At 34.8% G+C, this 23338-nt stretch overlaps 1 non-coding gene across 1 annotated transcript in view; it reads right to left on the bottom strand.

Moving 5' to 3' along the window:
- Nucleotides 1-4835: 4835 nt before the first annotated feature.
- LOC114281097 (cyclin-D4-1) overlaps nt 4836-23338 on the bottom strand; it is a 69281-nt gene continuing 50778 nt past the window's right edge. The window contains exons 3-5 of the transcript XR_014360279.1: nt 6494-6784; nt 6297-6409; nt 4836-5367 (exon numbers count right to left, since the gene is read on the bottom strand). This is a non-coding gene — a transcript (cyclin-D4-1). The remainder of the gene's footprint in view (nt 5368-6296; nt 6410-6493; nt 6785-23338) is intronic.

The raw sequence follows: 23338 nt of genomic DNA, 5'->3' as shown, positions 1-23338 counted from the left end.
TAACAATAATAAAAAAATATATAAATAAATAAATAAATAAATAAAACAAAACAAAACAAAATAAAACAAAACATAAATAAATAAATAAATAAACATGTTTAGTTTTGGTTGTTTGATTCTATACTTTAGTCTATTTTGTAGTTTAGTTATTTTATAGTCTAGTTTAGTTTAGTTTATTTTATAGTTTAGTTAATTTAATTTAATGACATTTTACTTCATTTATTTACTTAATTTCGTTGTTACACACACACACAAAAAAAAAAAAAAAAAAATGGGAATTGCATGTGGTACATTAATGGGCAAATTTGTTCTTTCATATTTTATTTGATTCTCATGCTGGTTTCACGGGTATCTGTATTTATTGTTGGTGTGTGCAGGATATGAGTCGCCGTGTCTCTGCTCGGGCCTCCAAAAAGGCCAGGGGTGCCTCCTCTTCGGCGCCACCACCACCACCATCACCACCATCCTCGCCACCACCACCAGGAGACTTGCCACGGCCGGAGTGGGCTTCACGGCCTCTTCACAAGCTCACGTAGTTCAACCTGCCATTTTTCCAGCATGACGAGGACACTACTTGGGCGGTTGAGCAGCTCCGACTCCGGCAACAGTTGGGCATTTGCGCTGTGGCAGCGCCCACTTATCCTCACTTGGTCCGATTATTCTACCAGAACCTGCATGAGACACCCACCACGGTTGGACTGCTCTCTAACATTGATGGTCAAGTTGTCCACATCACCTCAGCCATGATTGCCACAGTGTTAGAGTTTTTCGCCAAACCAGATTATCAGCCTTTCCCGAAAGTTAAGGATCAACAATCCATCCATCGCCTCATCCAGCAATACTTCCTGGGAGCCCACGGTGACAACAGTTTCACATGCCTGCGGCGGAGCAAGCTACCTAGCCGCTTGCTTTTCCTTGATTCCATGGTCCATAAGAATGTCCTCCCACTTGGGCATCGAGCTAAACGCCGTTTGGAGTTTGTGCGGGTTTTACACGGGTATCAGCTTGGCTATCAGGTCCCGCTTGAGGATTTCATTTTGATGCATTTGCAGAAATTTCTATGTGAGGCAGTTCGGCCTACTCCTCTGCAGAACCTGACTTGGCCCCTACCATTCGCCAATTTGTTGACACTTGTGTTTGAGCTGAACCACCTCCCCATTGCTGAGGATGAGGAGATTGATAGAGGGTATCCGACATTCGGCCAGCGGGAATGGCAGCACAGCATATCTCGCATCCCGCAGCCGGTAGGTGCCCCAGTTGATGAGGCCCAGGACCCCGTACATGACCACCCAGCTCATCTTGTTCCCCCCGTGCCTCCCCAAGGGGACCCACTCTACATGACTCGCGAGGAGTACTTACAGCTTCAGCACTCTGTCGATCAGGTCCACCGTACTCTTCGTGATCACCACCAGAGTCTCATGGAGTTGCGCACGGATTTTCAGGCTCATTGCGACTATTCTCAGGTGCGCTTCGATCAGCTACACGCCGACAACCTCGCCATCCAGCAACAGGGTTAGGATGACACCTTCGAGACGCGCGCTTTGATGCAAGCCTTGTTTGCCCAGCATTTCCTACCACCACCACCACCACCGGCTTCTCCGTAGTACCCGCCTGTATACTGCTTTGTCTCTTTTATTTTTATTTTTATTTTCCTTTTCCTTTTTCTTTTTCGTTTTTTTCTTTTCTTCAAAAAAAAAAAAACAAAACAAAAATGAAGTGTGTATATGTTACTCTCTGCCTACCTGGATGTGCACCTACAATTCTGGTAATTTTCTCTCATTTCTCTTTACTTTTCCATTGAGGACAATGTCATATTCAAGTTGGGGGATGAGGGTTATATTTTCTTTTGTGCATTCCTATTTGGCTCATAATTCATGCTTATACCTGTTTTCACTTGATTGCATTACTTCACCTGATGTGACTTTTTGCTAGTACAGTGATGATATTTGCATATGTTAATTAGATAGCATAGTAGACTTGTATGAAAATGGTTTATTGGGTAGATACTTGCATGCCATGTTTGCACGAGGAGAGTTGTCTATGTTTGTGGTATTAGTGCACTTGTCATGAGTATGCCTTAATTCACATGAACACACTATCATAGCAATGATCTTTTTATTATAATCCCTAGTGTACATCATTGATAATAGCTAGAGTTGCAGAAAAGAATAAATGAGGAGCCAAGATTCTTAAAAAAAAAAAAAAAAAAAAAAAAAAAAAAAAAATTGACTAGTTTGGGTCCGTAGCCTTTTTAACTCGAGTTATTAAGCCCGTAGGGGTGTCTTTACACCTAGTGCCCTAAAACCGTCTGGTTTGGGAGTCATTGGACCAAAACTTGCTACATGAGTTAATTAGAAAGCTTAAGGGACTTGGACATTGCACAGTTAAGGAAAAATAAGAAGAATGACTTGTTCGGATTCGTAGCCTTTTCAACTCGAGTTATTAAGCCCGTACGGGTGTCTTTACACCTAGTGCCCTAAAACCATCTGGTTTGGGAGTCATTGGCCCAATGCTCGTTACATGGGTTGATTAGAAAGCTTAAGGGATCAAGACATTGCACAGTCATTTAAAAAAAAAAAAAAAAAATTTGAAAATCTTAGCTGCAACAGGTTAGTTTTTCTGTATATGATGGGTGTTATTATGAGTTACACTGGGCTATTATAGTGGATAGTTAACTAATATGGAGATTGCACTTTACACCGAGGGTACTCATGACTTGTCTACTAGCATGCACAAGTATAGTGAACTTTACTTTTGTATTAACTGAATTGTGGTTTTGACTCAATAGATTCCTTCATGCTTGTCCACTGTGTCTTTAATGACTCATGATGTCTAAATATCACATTGTAGTGGCACATAAGTTGATTGTTAGGTGGAGTAATGTGGTCATTTGTTGTTGAGTATATATGAATATGTTAATGTTTGTGGGTATCATTTCTAGAAACCCTCACGAGACTTTACTCGTCTACTTGGGGTAACCTTGTGGTTTAAAGGCTTGTTGCATATGCTAAATGCAACCGTTTTCCCACGAAAGAGGAAATAGATAGATTTTGTTTAATTTTATTTTATTTTACTTGCTTGAGGACTAGCAAGTAGTAAGTTGAGGGATGTGATTAAGGCCGAAATGTACATCATTGAGACCGTTAATTAGAATCTCTTAACTTCACTTGCTGGTCAAACTGTATATTTTATGTGTGTTGAGTGTCAATCAGGTTGTACATCATCGGAGCATAAAATGAGCAAAAAGACAGAATTTGGGCAGCGTTGACTTTTCCGCACGTGCGTTGACTTTTTCCGCACGTGCGTTGACTTTTTCTAGGAAAGTCAAATCGACGTTTTAAACCTGTTTGGACGAGATTGGAAGTATAAAAGGGCAAGTAAAATGTTGGATTAGAGTTCTGAAATTGTTTTGACCTAAAGAGGGAGGCTAGGGTTTGCAAAAAGAGGAAGAAACAAGAAGCTTCAAAGATGTCTCCCATGGTTGTTCCTTCTCCTTCTACCTCCTTCCACTCCTCCATGAGTGGCTAGTCTTCTTTTCTAGGGTTTTGATGAAACCCTAGTCATGTAATTATGTAGTTTTCTTTTTTGATTTTATATTATGTAAAGGTTTGAACCATTGTATGGTGTTTTAGAAATTCTTTATATATAATTTTCATTATCTTTTCAAATATTTGACTTTCTGTGATTGTTGAATATTATCCATACATGAGTTTTCTATTCCTTCACATTCAAGGTATGGGATGAACCATGCTACGAGGAACGAGTCGTATCACTACCCTAGTTTAGAGTGAACGATTCGTATTACTTGAGATGGTTCGTGCTCGTACATTGAATGTGATGATCTTCTTGTTAAATGCTTTGAGCTTGTAGTTGTGAAGTATTAATTCGTTCAAACCATAGCATAATTAATTTCAATTGGAAACTCTAATTATGTGGTTAGTGGTGAATTCTCTGCCTTAGGATTTTTTCCCAATTCAGTAAACCTAAATTCAATTATTCTTGATAATTTAATTTATTAGTTTAATTTATTCGTTATTAAATTAGGTTATAAACAACCAATCTTTTTATCAAAATTAATTTAGGAATTTGACAATTAAATTAGTTTAATTTCACAATAGTCCCTGTGGATCGATATCTGGACTTGCCATTATTCTGATAGAATTTGGTATAGTTTAGTATTTAATTTTGGTGTGTTCAACGACCCATCAGTTCCCCTCAATTGTATTAGGTTTAATTCTTTTCTTTTTTTTAAATAAATTATAAATACATCTCTTAATATTTATTTAAAATATGATTAATTTCTTATAATTTAAAAAATTATAAATACTTTCTTGTAAGAAATTTTTATTTAACAAAATTAATTTAAAAAATTAAATTTATAACTATTCTTCTATACAATAATAAATTTAGGTAAATTATTAATTGAAATATATTTATGACATCATTAAAAACTGTTAATTGATTTGATGATTTGTTTGTAAAATGACACATTTATTATGAAATTAACAATTTTAAAGAGCATGATATAATTTTCAAAATTATAGAAAATAATTTATATTTTAAGTAAATTTCAAAAGATATATTTATAATTTATCCTTTTTTTTTTAAAGAGGTCTAAGTGCCAACAACCCATCATGTAAAATATCTATTTACAAAAAATATCAAGAATACTTATGTCATCGTGGATCTCAATTTGAAGTCACATATCAAAAATGTTAAAATATCTAAATTAAAATTAATTGGGTATATTAATTAAATTTAAATAGTTTTAAAAAATAATGTTTGCTCATGCAGAATAACCTCAAGCAGAGCCCCGGCCTAAGACCACATGTGAATTCCACAACTTTAATCAATAAATATTAACATATGAATTTTTTCTCACTTCACTTCCACATCATTCTTCTAATCTTTCAAAAAATTTCAAATATCCCACTCACCATATTTATATACTATGATACTAATATAATACTAAGAACAATAAATAAAGATAAAATTACAAAAATAGCCTCTACGATCCCCACCGTTCATGACATGCAATCAACGGCAAAGAGATTGACAACAAAAAGAGGCTTTGTTTTTTCTTTTCTCCGCAAAATGTAAGTTGAAAAAAGGATTCACAATGCTACTGTACATCCGACGCAGACGATCGAGCCGTTTGTTCGGAGGTTCACCTTGACTTGACCCAAACCCGGAAAGAGAGACCCGATTGTCCGAATGAGTGTCGCAACTCGCACACGCCGCCGCATCCAGCACGCCGACTGGGCTCAACGGTGAAGGCGGCTCGACTGTTTGATGTTTAAAGCCAGCCGAAGGACATGTGTCCACTAGGTATTCCTCCATTAGTTGGTGACAGCTTCTCACCATTTCCTGTCCCCAACACAAAATTAATTAATTACCCACGAAATTTTACACAGCTTTTTATGCTTTGAATTAGAATATCTCGCGAATCTATTTACAAACCAGTCCTAATGAAATCAAGATTTTACATTTCAGCGACAATATTTCACTCGTATGGATTAATTACACAAATAGTTTCAAAATATACATTTTTGTTACGCTTTAGAATATTTTCAACTCTTCGTTAATTTTTTAATCTAATTTGACTAAAAACTTGATTTAATATAAATTATTGCAATTCTTTCATCATAATTTTTTTTTAAATTCTTTTTTATCTCAAATTTCATTTTTCATAAAATTTATGAAAAAAAAATCATCTCATATACTTCATCTTTTTAAATTTTTATCAAATTTAAATTTGATAAAAAAATTTGATGAGTTCTTAATTTAAGAAAAAAAGAATTCCCTTTTGATTTAATAAATATTTAATGAAAGGATTCAAGAGTATGTCACTCATCAATCTTTTGATTGTTTCACTTTAGTCTTCAAAATATACAATCTACACATTAGTTCCTAACATCAACACTCTTCAAAATGAGTAACGGGAACAATATTTTTTAAATTTTATAAGAAATCAAAATAACAAAATTAGCAGATCAAGAATGAAAATACAAAAATTTAAAAAAAAAAAAAATGCACAGTTTGAAATTGTATATATTTGATCATTTTGATTTTGTTGATATTTCATGTAAAATTTAAAAAAATTATTCATTCTCCCGTTATTAATTTTGAACTGCACTAACATTAAGAATTAAAATGTAACAGCTCGCATACTTTGATATAGACACCAAAATCCAACAATTAAAAAATTTAGAACAAAAGTGTAACAAAATGTATATTTTGAGAACTAATAATATGTAATTAACTATATTCATATAGCACAAACCATAAAAAATTACTTTATTTGCTCTCTCATAAAAGCCGCCTTCTGGTAAATGGACACTTTCACCGACGGCGGTAAGCACGGCGGCCGCTGCAATTGCCGACGGAGGAAAACCCAAGAAATCAATCACTGCAAAAAAAAAAAAAAAAAAATCAAATTAATTGATTTAATTAAGAACAGGATAATCAAAGGAGTGTTTGGGTTCGAAATTACCACGAATGGTGTTGAGAATGATCTCGGAAGAAGATGATAGAATGGGGCCAAGAAAATTGGAATTGGAAGCTGAAGAAGGGAGCTTGGAGATGAAGTAGTCGAGTAAGTCGAAGGGAGCCTCCAGGAGATTGGACATGACATAGAGCTCCATTCGTTGAACCGTTTTGGGGTCGAAGACGAACTCGGGTTCCAACACCTGGAGATCTAGGATCACTGGAACGCATGGTTCCTAGATTTTGGCTGCCAGAGGCAGACACGCCACCGCTAGAAGCTGAAACGGCCACCCCTTTGCTTTCTGTCATCAAATTACCACTGCCTCACCCTCGGCCAACTAATATACATATGTACCAACTATGCGTGTAATTTAAATAAATAAAAATAAAATAAAATATTTAGGGGCTGACTTTTTTTTAGTTCGTGATCAGATTAGAAAGTATTGTTCGGCTCGTAAGGGTCTACCACAAGTTCTGTTTCGATAATATGAACCGTTTAATATGTAGAACTCACTAAGTACTCTATGCCTCTAAAAAAATCATGTTGATCGAATATCGATAATTATATAATCAAATCCGTTTTGTATAAAAAAAAAATGAACGATAAAAAATAAACGGTTGATATAAATTTAATCTGATGAGATAGCTATCGATATCCGATTAATGTGATTTTTTACAAGCATATAATACTTGACAAGTTCTATACACTGAATGATTCGAATTATCGAAACGAGACCCGTGATAAGTCCCAGCCCAATATTTATTATATATTATTCAAGTAATAAGAGTTGTCTTCTTTAAATTTGAAGGCCAATGTTCAAATTGTCACCCTTTCTCACCTATTTATTTATTTATTTATTTGTTATATAAAAAAATAGAAACATATGCCATAAGAAGAATGCTTAGATACCAAGTCCAATCTCACTTAATATAATAGCATAAATATACATATGTATATATATATATTCATTAATAGATTGTGCATGCAATGCGTATATGATAAAAATAAATAAAAATAAAACAAAATTTTTACTATATATGTTTTGTAAGGAGTAAAAGTTTTGTTTATCAAACTTGAGGTCCTAACTTCAAGTACTTTTCTTTCAAATAGGAAAATGAGGACATGTTCTATAAGGAGAAGTTATCAAAATTCAGACACAAGTGAGTTGTTCACTTTTAATAATAATATATATATAGATAAATTAGATATAGATAAATAATTTTATAATACTAGGGTAAATTACACTGACACTTCTTGAGGTTTGGTCCGATTGCATTCCATCCTTGACGTTCTAGAAATTACATTCATACCCCTACAGTTAATAGTCTTATTTCACAAACCCTCCTGCCGTGAGGTGGACGTTAGACCTGTTAGGAGAATCTTGATGAAATAAACAAAAAGTAAGGAAAAGTGATTGAATTTCCCTCTGGGACTTTAAAATGTCTTTTGTAGCCTTATATCCTATTTAAAATTTGTCACGACCCAAACCTGCCCCTGTAGATTAGGCATCGTAACCGGCCAGTAATCCGTAGATTACCAAAGGCCTCTGAACAGATAAGCATATAATAAGGGGCTGCGAAAGCAATAATTCAAAATAGACAAGGTCCAATGAGCTGTGGTAACGTACATGAGACAGTAAACTTCAAAACTTATATATATACATCAGCATGCCGGTCAAAGATACCATATTTACAAAACATATACAAGAGTGTAATTCCCATGATTTGACTTTACAAACAGACAGAGACCAGCATAAGTACAAAAACAGCCATAAAACTGGACTTCAATCGGAACCTCCTCGAGAGATACAACGGTTGGCTGACAAAAACAGAGACGAAGGCCGTCAACTCTGGCCCTGGTCACACGCCAGCTCACCTACATATATAATATAAGCAGTGAGCGAAAGCCCAGTGAATAATAACAGAGTAAAGGGGTTTCAATAAATGAGTCCGTACAGATTCAGAAATCATAATTCCAATTTGTATCAAATTCATAATTTGTCCAGATCATATACATAAATCATAAAGTATGCTTAAGCTTACATGATACATCCATTAGCACTAACAGAGCAGATACAGAACAGATGCAGACACGTGAAGGTCACGAATGACCAGTTCCATAAAGGAACCTCCGGATCCGGGTAACAGAGCAGAGATACGCTAAGCCCTCATGACGGGGCCTCCGGTACGGGTAACAGAGTGCTAACAAATTTAAGTTCCATAAAGGAATCTCCGATACCAGGTAACAGCCAACAGATATCACATGATGCTAAGGATGTCACGAATACATAACAGAAAATTGGACAATCATTCATTGTACATAACATATCATTTCAGGAAACAGATCTCATTTTGTCACACAGAAAATAAATACAGTTAAACATAACTTTACTAAGTTATTACTCACAGTTGGCCTTGAAACAGACAGACGGAGCAGATTGGTTAAACGATATGCGGCACGTGACCTACATGGCACATAACAGATACATACTTGAAACACACGTTCGAATTGTATATAACTTATGTTGTTTGCTCTAAGTGTGTTTCTAACATTTAATCCTCATTATGGAGTCTAAAACATGGCCTAGGAATGCCTAGGATGGAATGAGGATGCAAGAATGCGCTGGAAAACATTTCTCAAAACTTGCTGAAAATAAAGTCTACGCTCGAACGAGGCTTTCCTCGCTCGAGCGGACATACAGACAATGAATCCCCGCTCGAGCGTGAATTTCCTCGCTCGAGCGGACTGGAAACTCTTGAAAAATGCTGGATGCATGATTTTCACGCTCGATTGACGCTCGGCCCCCGCTCGACTGTGTATTCCCTCGCTCAAGCGGACTGTAAAACACAAGAACTTATGGGTATATGCATTTCATGCTCGAGCGCAAACTCCGTCACTCGAGCGGATGTGCATGTACTCAGAGTGCACGCTCAAGCGTAGAGTTCCACGCTCGAGCGTGGATCAAATTTCTGGAATTTCCAGATTTGATCACCAAGCTCAAATTCAACTCAAAATGTACCAAACTTTATTTTCTGGGCCCAAAACTTTGGAAAACACTTAATGACTCATGAAACAACATGTTTAAAGCATCAATTCAAGAAATCATGGCCCAAGAGCAACCCAAATGTACAAAATTCAACTTGAAACTTAAAGATAATTCAAGAACATGACTCGTATGCAATTCCTTGAATCCAAATCTTCCAAAACATGACCATATGCAATGTTCAACCCAAAAACATGATCAACTACAACAATATGACATGAAACATGAAGAATTTCTAAAATAAAGCTTGGATTATGACATGCATGCAAGGATGCTCTAGAAAGACAACCTTAAATGCCATGAATTACACATGCATGTATATATTGAGCTTCAATTCACCAATTCTTAGCTTAATCCCCACATGAGTCCATTTAATTCACTAGAATTCTTGTACTAGCAGATCAATTTTACAGTTAAGAGGGTGAATGCCTACCTTAAGTCTTGGATTCTTAAGTGTGGTAGCTAAATCTTCCAAACTCTCTCCAATTTCCTCTACCTTCAAGAAATTTCCTTGTTGAGCTCAACTCTTCTCTCCCTTTCTCTATCTCACGTTGGGCATCAAAACAAATGGGAGAGATAAAAATGAAAAAGTGGCTTAGTAGGTCAAAAATGGCCTTATAATGTGATTTGACAAAACTAATCAAAGGGCATTATTTTAATCAAATTTAATTGTTCCGAATCGAATTTTAATTAAACCTACCATAAAATTCTATAAATTCTAATTAGCACATAAATCTAGTCAATTTCTGATTCGAATGCCGATAAGGCTTTCAATTCGTAACCCGAAACTAAAATGTGAACAGGTCTTTCGACACTGAACAGATAAAAAGACACATAAATAATGCAATGCACATGCAATTTAAGCCTAATTCCCTCCTAATTACTGTTAGGCATAATTAATCATGAATTAACGTTAATCAGAGGTCGGGGTTGTTACAAAATTACCAATATACCATAAAGAAAATGGTCCAATCACAATAGCTGTCATTTTCTCTGAAATCCTAGCAACAAAATATCTAGGTTATTTTATTAATTTTTGCAAATAAAGGTTTAGGGGCAAAAATGTCTTTTGATACCAACGTTAATTCCATCTAAATAATTACACTGGCAGGGGCTCAGTATAATTTTTCAAACGTTAGGAGTGATATATATTAAACTCAAATCTCAGGGGGTATAGGTGTAATTTACCCTTTACACTATATACATGATTCAACAAAAAAAAAAAAAAAAAAAAAATCTGTAATTCTAACAATTTTACACTCCGGTTGAAATGGAGGGTGAAAAAATAAAAGAAATTATTGTGATTTCTCATGTAATTGGGAAAAAAAAAACAGTCCCACTACATAGCTCGAAATCGGCGTGGCTCGACTGGCCCGAAAATCAAAACGATGTCGTTTTGATTTTTTTTTTTTTTTTTTTCATTCTTTGTTCTGATCTGTGTCTTCTCTTCTTCAACAAAGAAAGAAGAGAGACGAGAAAAGAGAGAATCAAAACCAAATCATCATCATCATCAACACCAGATTATCATCTATACACACACATATCTATATATATATATATATATATGAGAGATCTATACATCATCATCATCATCATCAACATAAAAAATGAGTCAAATCATCATCATCAACACTAGATCATCATCTATACACATACATATCTTTATATATATATATATATATAATTTTATATATAAATAAATCTAAACCCAATAAGCTCAATCAATAGAAAGAAAAACCCAAATCAAAATCAACAAACAAGAACCAAAGATGATAATGAAGATAGATAATTTGCAGTGCTGTTGATGTGCGAAAGTTGTGGCTGGCTTTGTACTCGGTTTCTCCTCTCTCTCTCTCTCCCTCTGTTTCCCTCTCTCTTCTCTCTTCATCTCTCTTTCTCCCTCCCTCTCTCTCTCTCTTGCCCTCTATTTCAGATATAAACGGAAAAAAAAGAAAAAACTGCTCAATACGACATCGTTTTGGACAGTCGGGCCATTCGAGCCGAAACATTTTCGAGTTACGAATCATTTTTCAAAAAAAAAAAAAAATGGTAACGTTTGGTTAATTTTCAAATCACAATTTGAAACTCAAATTTTTTTTCAAAACTTATAACTAAACAAAATTTTGAAAACTCTTTTCAAAAACTCATAACCAAACAATTTTAGAAACTCTATTTTTTGAAAAAAAAAAAAAAAAATTTATTTTTTTTTATTTTGTTCTTTAAAAAAAATTTATTTTTTATTTTTTTAAAAAATATTTTTCCAAAAAATTATATTTATTTTTGAAATTTTTTTTATTTTTTCAAAAAAAATATTTTGTTATTTTTTTAAGTATTGGCCAAATAATTTGTTATGATTTTGACATATATGGGCAATCCAAAAAAAATTTAAATTAAAAAAAATAAATATTTTAAAAATAAAAAATATTTAAAAAATTTATTTTTTAAAAATAAAATAAAAGATTTAAAAAATATATTTAAAGAATTAAAATATTTAAAAAATAAATAATTTTTTCAAAAATAAAGTAAAATAAATATTTAAAAAATTTTAAATAACTTTTTTCTAAATTTTTTTAAATAATTTTTAAAAAATAAAATAATTATTTTGTTTGAAAAATTAAAAACATAAATTAAAGAAGTAATTTAGTTTCAAAATTCATTTAAAAACTTATAACCAAATAAGTTTTCAAAATATACAACTCAAAAATTAGTTTTAAAACTCTTTTTAAAACTCATAATAAAAACAAGTTTTTTTCTTTTCAAAAACTTATCTTTTAAAATATTAACTCAAAACTCATTTCAAAAACCAAACCAAACAGAGTGTTTTTTCACTATCATATTTGGATGTGTGAGAAAGCAAAGCATATGAGAGAAGGATATGAGTGGAAATCAATTTCTTTCTCACCCACTTTTGGTGAGAAATGAAATCAGTGTGTTTGGTTTTAGTTTTCTGAATTTAATTTTCTAAAAATTGAAATTTTTTGTTTTTCATGTTTTTTTATTTTTAGTGAATATTTTTTAAAATTTTAAGCCATTTTTTTTACTTTTTTAGATGCACCTTGCTTAGATGTATCTAAATAATAAAATATTTTTAAAAATTAATAAATATACAAAATATAAAAAAATGTACTGAATTTTTGTATTTTTTGATATTTAGTGAATTTTTTAAAGATTTTTTTCACAAATATTATACTTTTTAAATGTATTTATATTAGGTATGTCTAAAAATTTAAAAAAAGTGCTTAAAATATTAAAAAAATTCATTGAATACATTAAAATACGGAAAATAAAAAGTTAAAATTTTTGAAAACTATTTTTTAAAAACCAAAACCAAAATCAAAACCAAAACCAAACAAGCTGAATAGTCTTAGGGTTGTTTTGGGTATGATATAACTGAAATAAGCCTATAAGCAGCTTATTTATTACGTCCCCAAACCAAGCCTTTGCAAAGAATTCTTCTTTCTCACCATTCCTCACCTAATTATATCAACTTATAAATCAAATATAAGAAAATAGTTCACTTTCTCGTCATTTCATCAACCAACAAGGAGAGAAACACAAGACCAAACGCAAATGTCAGTTGAGTCCCACATGTGAGTCTCACATTATGTGGACCTTACCCATTGTGAGCGTTTGTAACTTATTCTGTATTTAGTCATCTCTGTATTTAGTCCTATCTATTTTTGGACTTATTATTCATCAACATAAAACCATCTTTAAACCACAAAAGTTTTAAAGGAATATAAATCTTATTAGTAGTAAAGAATCTCATTGACCTCTGTTTGATTTTGAGATTTTTATTAAGGTTTTATTCATATTAAACTTGATTCTTTTCTATGCTAAAATATATATTTTTCATTGTTTATTAGTAAATTCGTATTAACTTTAACCTTATTAAAAAGGAGATTGATGTAATAATACCAAAATTTTAAAATTTGTTGTATTTTCTGCAAATTTCAAAAGAAATCAACCTAATTTATCCTAAAATTCTAAATTTTTTGTTTCATATTCAATTATAAGAATTTTTAATAAAAATGAAAAAAATAAATAATGTGGACTCACTATTTTTTTCCTAAAAAAGTGAGAAAATTAGATTTCTATTTAATTTATGAGATTGTTATACAAATATGAGATTCTCCTAAACAAGGGAGAGAATTAGACTTCCATTCAATTTAGAAATGTGATTTCTATTAAAATAAACAGAAGAAATTACTTTCTTCTGCCAATTCATTCTTTGTCATCCAAGCTTGGCTAAATTTTACACTTTCAATTTTATTTTAATAAAGTTCATCATTAATATTTTAGTAAAACTTACATTTAGTGACGTTTTTTATAATTTCTTTTGAATTTTATTTTAGGCATTCTAATTTCAAAATTTTTTTTGTCTAAAATATTAAGACAAATAAACGACATTAAAACAAAAATAAAAATACATAATTTAAATTCAATTAAAAAAATTAGAATTATAAGAGATAATATAAAATTTCACTCAAGTAGAGAGATTAATAAAATCAGAGCAACGATAAAGATACAAATAAATTATAAAATATTTTATATAGAATAATCCTTCGTAGCTCGAAATTCCATTAACCCGAATGGCCCGACCACCCAAAGCGTCGTTTTGGGCATTTTTTTTCCCCCTTCCCTCTTATATCTCTGAAACAGAGAGAGAGAGAGAGAGAGAGAGAGAGAAAGAGAGAGAAGAAGAGAAAAAGGAAGAGAAAAGAAAGAGGGGGAAGAGAGAGAGCACCCATCACCGGCGCCACCATCACCGGCACCGCCATCCTCTGTGTGTATACACAGATCTGTATAGATTTGTGTACCTCTCTTTCTCTCTCTGTGTATCTCTCTCTCTCTGTTCCCAAATCTGTGTGTGTATAGATCTCTCTCTCTCTCTCTCTCTCTCTTTGTTCTGAGTTATGGAAGAAGAAAAGAAAAAAAAAACAGAGCAAGAACAGATGCAGGAAGATAATGATGATGTGTTGTTGATGATGATGATGATGTGTTGTGATTGTTGGTTGTTATAGATGATGATGTATTGTTATTGATGTGGATGCTATCTCTCTCTCTCTCTCTCTCTCTCTCTCGGTTCCCCATCTCCCTCTTCTCTCTTTCTTCTCTCTTTTTTTTTCTTTATCTTCTTCATCTTCAAAGAAAAAAAAAATTTCAAAACGACGTCATTTTGGAATTTGAGCCAGTCGGGCCAAAGGCATTTCGAGCTACCTTGCAGTGCTGCTTTATATAATACTCATGATTGTGGGACCTAAGTGGGCACTAGCCCGACTGGCTTCGTTTTGAAATTTTTTATTTTTTCTCTCTCTTTTCTCTCTGGCGAAAATGAAGAAGATGAAGATGAAGATGAAGATAAGAGAAAACGGAACTGAGAAAGAGAGAGAGAGAGAGAGAGAGAGAGAGCATCAACATCAACAACACCACATCATTATCATCATCATTGTCAGCATTAACACCAGATGATTCATCATCAACAAAGCAACCTGAGATCATCATCATCATCAACACCGGATGATGCATATTTCCTAATCTACAACACATCATCATCAGCATTATCAACAACATCAACAACACATCATCATCATCAACACCAGATTTGTGTGTATACACAGATCTATACACACATCTATATATATATATATATATGAGAGAGATAGAGAGAGAGAGAAAGCCATCCACCCATGCTGCTTTGGGTATTCGAGCCACTTTGGGCCAATTTTTTTGAAGCTACGAAATATTATTTTTTTTGCTAAAATTATAAAAACCAAATATAAAATTTCACACCATTAAAAAGATCATTAATATAATTAATCCTACTTATATTATTTTAGATATTCACAGTACCGGAAGGGTGTGTTTGTTTAGACGGACTGGATAAGCGGAGATTGTAATCCATCGAACTATTAGTCTTGGGATACGTTATCCCCAGACTATTTAGTTGAACTGGATTTGTATCCTATGTTTGTTTAGTCATGGGATTAGATGTCTGGATTGAACTATTTTGGTAAATCCAATGTTTGTTTGCGATATTATGGAGAAGGATAAATGCTCAAATGACTATTTTATCCTTTTCAAATATTTACTAAGTAATAGCAATATTAAACATAGTTTTAATATTTTAATTATTTTTAGCTAGATTAAATAAAATTTTATTTTATTTTATTTTTTGCACAATTAAATAAATTTATTTTTTAAAAATTAAATAAATTAAATATCAATAAAAATATATGTTAATGTTTAATTAAAATTTTAAATAAAAATAATAATTAAATAATGAAAGAAAATAAAACATCTATTAAAATTTAAATAATGAAATTAAATAAAATATAAAAAAAATTAAAATAAAACATCAATAAAATATCTATAAAAAATTATTTTAAAAAATTAAATAAATAAAACAAAAATAAAAATTAAATAAAATTATTTTATTTTAAATTGAAACATTTAAATTTTATTGAATTTTACTAAATATAATATATAATTAAATACCAGAGGGCAAAAATATAATTTTAATAGCTAATCTCATCCCATGAGTTATCCCATGGTTTCTATCACACCCCTCACGGGATAGCATAGTCCCACAAATATGGGACTAACAGTTCGGAGCAAAACTTTTGAAACAAACAATGGACTATTAGTCCATCTGGACTAATAGTCCAATCCCATGCAAAGGCCCTGTTTGGTAGAACTTATAAGCAGCTTATTTCAGTTTTTAATTTAATTTAAGCTAAAAACATGTGTTTGGCTTAGCTTATTTCACCAACTTATAGCTTAAATGAAGCTAATTTTCAACTTATTTGGAAAGTGGGTCTGGGGATGCTTAAGTTTATAGCTTAAGCGCACAGCTGCATAGTGGGTGCTAAAATGACTTAAATGCCCCTCATAATCGCCATTATTTACTTAAATGCCACTATGTAAACAACAATGAAAACACTGTTCGCTCATCTTGGAGAGTGATTGGCGATTTCCAGCGTGTTGAGGTGTTTTCCGACGTTGTGCTCTCTATCTCTCTCTCTCTGTCTCTCTCTCTCAATGAAGATAAAGATCTCGATGAAGATGAAGATCTGGGTTGGTGTCGATGAAGATGAAGACCTGCAATCTATCTCTCTCTCTTTGCGCATGGTTGGGTCAATAGAGTTTGAAAGCGCGATGGCGACGGGGATGACGACACAACGGGATCTGGGTTGCTCGTTGATGAAGATGAGGATCTAGGTTGATCCAGAGTCGTCGTCATCGCGATCTCAAGGCATCGCGATCTCAAAACCCTACGCATCGCGATCTGCCGTCATTTTTCTCTATCTCTCTCTCTCCCTCCCCCCCTCTCTCTCTCTCTCTCTCTGTTTCTCACGAACCAATAAACCATCTCCGGCGTTGTTCAGGTGGGTGAACGGTGACGAGCGACGGCACTCCCTCTCTGCCGTTCTAGATCGCGGCGGTGGCTAAGGTTGCAGACCACCGGCGTACGGATGGTTCATGAGGAAGGAAGAGAAAAAAAAATTAAAAAAATAATAATTAAAAACAAAAATAAATTTATTTGGTAATTTCTTTACCAATTAAAAACAAAAATAATCAATTAAAATAAATTGCACAATTTAAATAAATTTATCTCGATTAATATCAATAAATAATAATTAAAAGAAAAATAATAAAAATAATAATTAAAAACAAAAATAAATTTATTTGGTAATTTCTTTACCAATTAAAAAAAATAATCAATTAAAATAAATTGCACAATTTAAATAAATTTATTTCAATTAATATCAATAAATAATAATTAAAAAAAAATATAAAAAAAAATTTGTAATAATTGTTCTAATTGATATTAATGAAAACAAAACAAAATAATAAAAAAATGAAATAACTTCTATTAAATGAAATGACATGTATATTAATTGATATTAATTGTAATGAATTAATAAATTAAACAAAATTAACAATTGATTCTTGTTGGCTACATATTTTGTATAAGCCAATTACAGTTCGACACGTGGCAAGATGAGGGCAATACGGGAAGGCAATTCAAGTCTTCAATCATGATCAGACACGTGGCAGTTAGCATTGGTTTTTGTAGATTTGCGTAGCACTAAATCAGTAAAGAGATGCAAGGTGACATGGCATCAACGGTTACTCATATTTAAATTCAAAATTATGAGGGAAGTCTAACTGCAGATATTGCATAGTGGAACTAACTATAAGGCAACATGATCAGCGATCATGGAGGAATGATTGGACGGTTGCCACTGAGAAGTATAAATAGCAGAGAAGACCCAAGAAAGTGGCCCCAGACTCAGATCAAAAAAATCAGTTTTATTCTACTTTATTTCCTTTCCAGTTTTTACATTTCTTGTTCTTTACATTTCTGTACTTCAATTACTGCACTGCACTTCGTTCATAGAAGTAGTTTCAAGTAGTTTGCTGCTGTAAATCTCTACGAGGCTGATTTGGATCTTTGTAAGTCTTTCATTTTATTTAATGAAATGCTACAATTGTTCTTCATTTAATCATTGTCTATTTAATTCTCCTAAACAAAGCCATCAGCAAAAGTCCTCTTCATTGAGGCTGAAAGAACTAAAACACAATCATCTGATAATTGGTTGGCAATTAATATTCTGTAAAGACTGATTGATCCTTGCTGGCACGCTCACAATTACAATAGTAACCTTCGAAAGCCAAAAAAGCCAACATATATTTTTGGCATGCCCGGTGGGACTAATTAAAATGGCTAGACGTAGGAGACAAGGAAAAAATGAACGCTTGGGAAAAGGCGTGGAAGGAGAGGTAGAAATACCTAATCCAGAGGATAATGTGATGACACATCCTATGAAAGTACTTGTTTTATCAGAACCTATGATTGAACAGACCAGCACTTCGGAGCAAGTACCACATGTTCAGAGTATTGGACGAGGCCAAGGAGTTGGACCATCCACTGCTCCATCTACTCAACCAATGAATCCATGGAGAGACTTAGTAGATGCCATGGGACAGCAGTTAATGAACACAATGGAAAGATGGGCAACATCCTTTTTGGATCAAATGAATACTCATCAATTAACTAATGCAAGGCACATAGAGGAAGTTACAAATGTCCCTCAGCAAAGATTGGCTAGAGATAAATAGCCTATGCAGAGTAATGGACATACTAATGGTCAAATTAGTAACCAAAACTATGAGAGACCATCATCTCAGTCTTGGTATGAGCCTATATCGAGGCCTTTGACAAATCAAAATGCCTCATTACTTAACAGTCAAGCCATACAAATTGGTGGATCTGCCCCAACACAAGAAAATGGCATAAGAGTGTTTCCAAATCCCATGTTCAAAGCCATACCTGGCACTAGGGGGTTCACTAATCCCTTGTTTGAATTTATACCTGGGGGGTTAGAAGGGTTTCCTGTAACTGGAAGAGACACACCACCTGTTCCAGCACCTTTCGCAGGTCTTTTTGCAGCACAGGCTCAGAGGGGTCACCCATACCCTCAACAGCAACCAGTACCACAGGAACAACCAGTCCCAAATATACCACCCTATGGACCAAGAGGACCTCAAGCACAAGGTTGTCCACCAAATCCTGTGTTTGTTCCTCCAGTAGTGGTTTAACAAGCACAAAATATGGTCCCTCTGGACCAAATTGCTGATATTGTTAGAGAGATATGTGGACCGATGGCTTGGGGGGTTCAAACTCCTGTGTACAGGAAACCATATCCAGAATGGGTAGATAGGGTACATAAATACTCAAGAGGGTTCAGGATACCAGACTTTGCCCTTTTTTATGGGAATGGAAACCAGTCGATGGTGGAGCATATTGCTAGATTCGCTGCTCAATGTGGTGAATTTACCAATAATGACTACATGAAGTTAAGATTATTTCCAAATTCTCTTACTGGGGCAGCCTTCGTGTGGTATATTAACCTTACACCTAGCTCTATTCAGACTTGGCAACAAATGGAGGAGGCATTTCATGTCCAATTCTACCAAACGGAGCCAGAAGTTTCCATAGCAGACTTGGCAAGGTTGAGTCAAAGGCCTGATGAAAAGGGTGCTTAATTTATTGCCAGATTCAAAAGAGCACGAAACAAATATAGGATCATCCTACCAGAGCCAGAATTCGTGAGATTGGCTCAAAATGGCTCAGAGTTTAGGCTTCGAAAGAAGTTTGACTCAATTGAGTTTAGAGACTTAGTGAAACTAAGCTATAAGGTGTCTAGGTATGAAGCATTACTAGAGGAAGAACAAGATCGAAATAATGCATCATACAAGACATATTATAGAGATCCTAATTATGAGATTGATGCAGCAGAGATTGTGGGGAAAGAACCTGTGAGCTGTGAGGCATTAATTCAAAAAGACACAACAATTGACCAGCAGTTTAAAAAGAAAGACCTTCATAGGAAATACTCTTTTGATTTAATAAAGGCAGATGACATTTTTGATCATTTGCTTACGGCCAACTTTCTGAAGTTACCAAAAGGAGTCAAAATTCCCTCTCCAGAGCAACTTAAAGGAAAAATATACTGTAAATGGCATAATTCTTGGTCTCACTCAACTAAAAACTGCATTGTTTTTCAAGACAAGATCCAAGAGTAGATTCGAAAAGGGAGTTTAAAATTCCCAGCTAAACTAGAAAAGGCCATAGGGATTGATACTAATTCATTCCCAGAAATTGGAGAAGTGGTAGCCAATGTTATTATGCCAGACTTCCAGAACTTGTCCTTGAAAGAATTGGAAGAGGTCAATGTGCAAATGCATGTTGCCAGCCAGACCACTGTCGAGAAAGTTGCTAGAAGTTTACCAGTTGTTGGACAAGGTGTTGCAGGTCAGAGGGAAGACTCTGATGAAGAGGCACTAGATGATGATGCTTTAGAGGCAACTGTCATGCAAAGGATGTGTCCCAGATGCAGATTGAGCTACAAGTGGTTGAAAGGGCTTCCGATTAATGGCAAGCAGTATTATAAGGACGCGCAGAGGCGTCCTAAACCAACCAGTGCTTATAACAAAAGGCCATATCCAACTGGTATTAGGCAGCAGCCATCAATAGCTGAGCCAACAACCACCATAATGCACTCCAAGGGCAAGAGACCTTACGCATGATGGAAAGTGGTCAACCTCATAGAAAGCCTGAATTAGGCCCAAAACAGGAGGTCAGGGCAAAGCAGTGGCCTTCATAGCCAGCTTCAAAATTGGCTTCGAAGGGAGAAAGAGGTAGCTCGACAACTGAGCTAGCGAGTTCATGGGTACCTGGAGTTCCAGATTGGTTTGTTATACAGAACAAACCTAGGGAAATGTCTACCTAGAGAAATATTGTTAGAGACCAGGATAGGATGATTAAATCTCCTTTAGTAGCTCCTAACAATTGGGTATTACTAAAGCATCCGAAAACAAAGGAACCAAATATGGTCCCAGTGATTTCTAGATCTCAAAGGAGGAAGATCCAGCGAAGGTACACTCAGTACCAGAAGGATCTGAAAGAAAGTGGAGGAAGCTCTTCATTGGTCCAGTCAAAGGGCCAGATAGAAGGAAAGGAAAATCCAAAGTCAGATCATAGTCCCCACTCAACTCCTCAAGACAAAATGAGTTGCAGCAGAGAGCAATTGGCCAAAATTCATTCTGAACTGAGGGCCAAAGAGAGATCTAGTTTGGCAGGATTGGAAAAGGGTTTGATGGAGAGTGATAGTGACATAGAGGGAGAAGTTGGCCTAGGCCAAAGGAAAGAGATAGTTGAGGAAGAAATGTTTGAAGCATTCATGGCTGAACAGACATTTTTAGTTGAAAAGCCAGTAGAAACAGGCCATTCGAAGGAGTTTGTTAGTAATGAAGTGCCAGAATGCAGCATGGAAGATGCTTCTAAGGTAATTGAACAAGTTGGCCAGGAGGAGAAACAGGTACAGCCAGCCATCCAATTTGGCTCGTTTCCTCCAGTATCAGTGAATATGGTACATATACTACCACAGGAATTCCAAGCTGAAGATGAGAACCAAGAGGGTCAAGAAATTGACCAAATTCCAGTTTCTAGTGAAGACTCACAAATGAGTATGGTGCAAGATGAATCTGAAGTGGCCATACCAATGAAAACTAGAGATGATAGTGAGGAAGAGGTGAGTATCAACCTCTCATATCCTTTTGAGTATCCCATGACATCCATGACACAGTATGTCAAACCCTTGTATATTAAGGCCTTCTTTGATGGGATACAGATGAATCGGGTATTGATGGATAATGAGGCAGCAGTAAACCTGCTTCCGAAGTCTTCTTTGAAGAAACTAAGAAAAAGGAATCCCAGACTAATCCCAACCAGTACAACCATTACTGGTTTCGCTGGAGATAAACAGATGGCTCAAGGCATTTTGCCCATTAACCTGAGTGTGGGAACCAGGGACTGTATGACTACATTCTTCGTTATTGACAGCAATGCTAAGTAATGCTTTACTTGGTAGGGAATGGATTCACACTAACAAATGTGTGTCTTTCTCTCTACATCAGAAAATAATGATGGCCTTGGGCAGTGGAGAGACAGAGGAAATCAATGCAGATCCTCAACCTTTTATAGCTTATGCAGATTTTGCAGAGGCCAAATTGTATAATGAAGGAGTGGCACAGCTCAGTGTACTGATGAAACCTGATGGATCAGCCAAAGTGGCGGCTAATTAGGAATTAGGACACCTGAAGCACTTAGTTCAAGAAAGTGCTGATGAGGAGTTTGTTGCCAAATATGACAATGATGCCTGGTTGTATGCAAAAAGATGACACACAAGAGGCCAGATCTTTGGCTTTAATTAAGTTCTCAATATTGGATATAAAATCACTAGTCTAGAAGGTGCAGAGGCAAGAAAAAGAAGCCATGGCAATTGGCTGTAAGCAGGAGCAGCAACAGATCAGAGTTTTGGCCTTGGGTAAATATTGTGCATTGGACATTGAAACAAAAGTCCAGGAGATACAGAAAGAAAAAGCCTTGTGGACAGACTTTGTCTATGAGGAAGAGGGCAAAGAGGTTGAATCAAAGAAACTGGAGGTAGGACAAAGCAAGGAGATTGCTTTGAAGGTAAAAGAAATCAAAAAAGAAGTATCAGCAAGTCCTCAGATGCAAAACCCCTTGGAAGAAGTGAACTTGGGGGAATGTTCTATACAGCAGCCCACTTATATAAGTGCTTGGTTGAATGCTCTTAACAGGGACTAGTTGTTGGTGGTCTTGAAGAGATATAAAGATTGTTTTACATGGTCTTATAATGAGCTACCAGGGTTGGATAGATCATTAGTAGAACATAGGCTCCCTATGAGGCCTAATTTCAAACCATACAAGCAAAAACCAAGAAGGATGAGTTCTGAAGTGATTCAGAAGGTCAAGGAAGAAATCCTTAGGCTCCTCAAGGCAGGCTTTATTAGGACAGCCAGGTGTAACACGTCCGCGAGGGACCCCCGCTACAGTTTGGACTCGATTTGTGTCACGGTTCTTAATCTGAACCAAAGAGTCCAGATCCGGCAAATCGTTTTGAGAAACAGATTTTTTTGAAAAGAAGTGCCAAACATGGACTGCTTTGCCAGATACAGAATCGCCACCTAAATATTTTTTTATGGGGGAATTTAGGAAACCCTGACTCGGTGCCAAAGGCCACGTGTCCGTCATCACCAAAGTTGCCTCGGCTCGGGAGCTTGGGTACGATTGGGGAAGGTCAGCTATGAGCACCCCCTCTCGCCCGATCCAAAGATCGGCCTCTACTAACCGTGATATCCAATTTTGAAAACATTATGTGTTCTTATTCCGGTTATTAGCCTAGAATTACTATGTTATGCGCACAGTAAACAAG

This window comes from Camellia sinensis, chromosome 2 (genome assembly GCF_055761805.1).
Source record: "Camellia sinensis isolate YWXY chromosome 2, ASM5576180v1, whole genome shotgun sequence".
NCBI classification, from domain to species: Eukaryota; Viridiplantae; Streptophyta; class Magnoliopsida; order Ericales; family Theaceae; genus Camellia; species Camellia sinensis.
The sequence above is the reverse complement of the archived record's forward strand: the minus strand, read 5'-3'. Positions and strand labels throughout refer to the sequence as shown.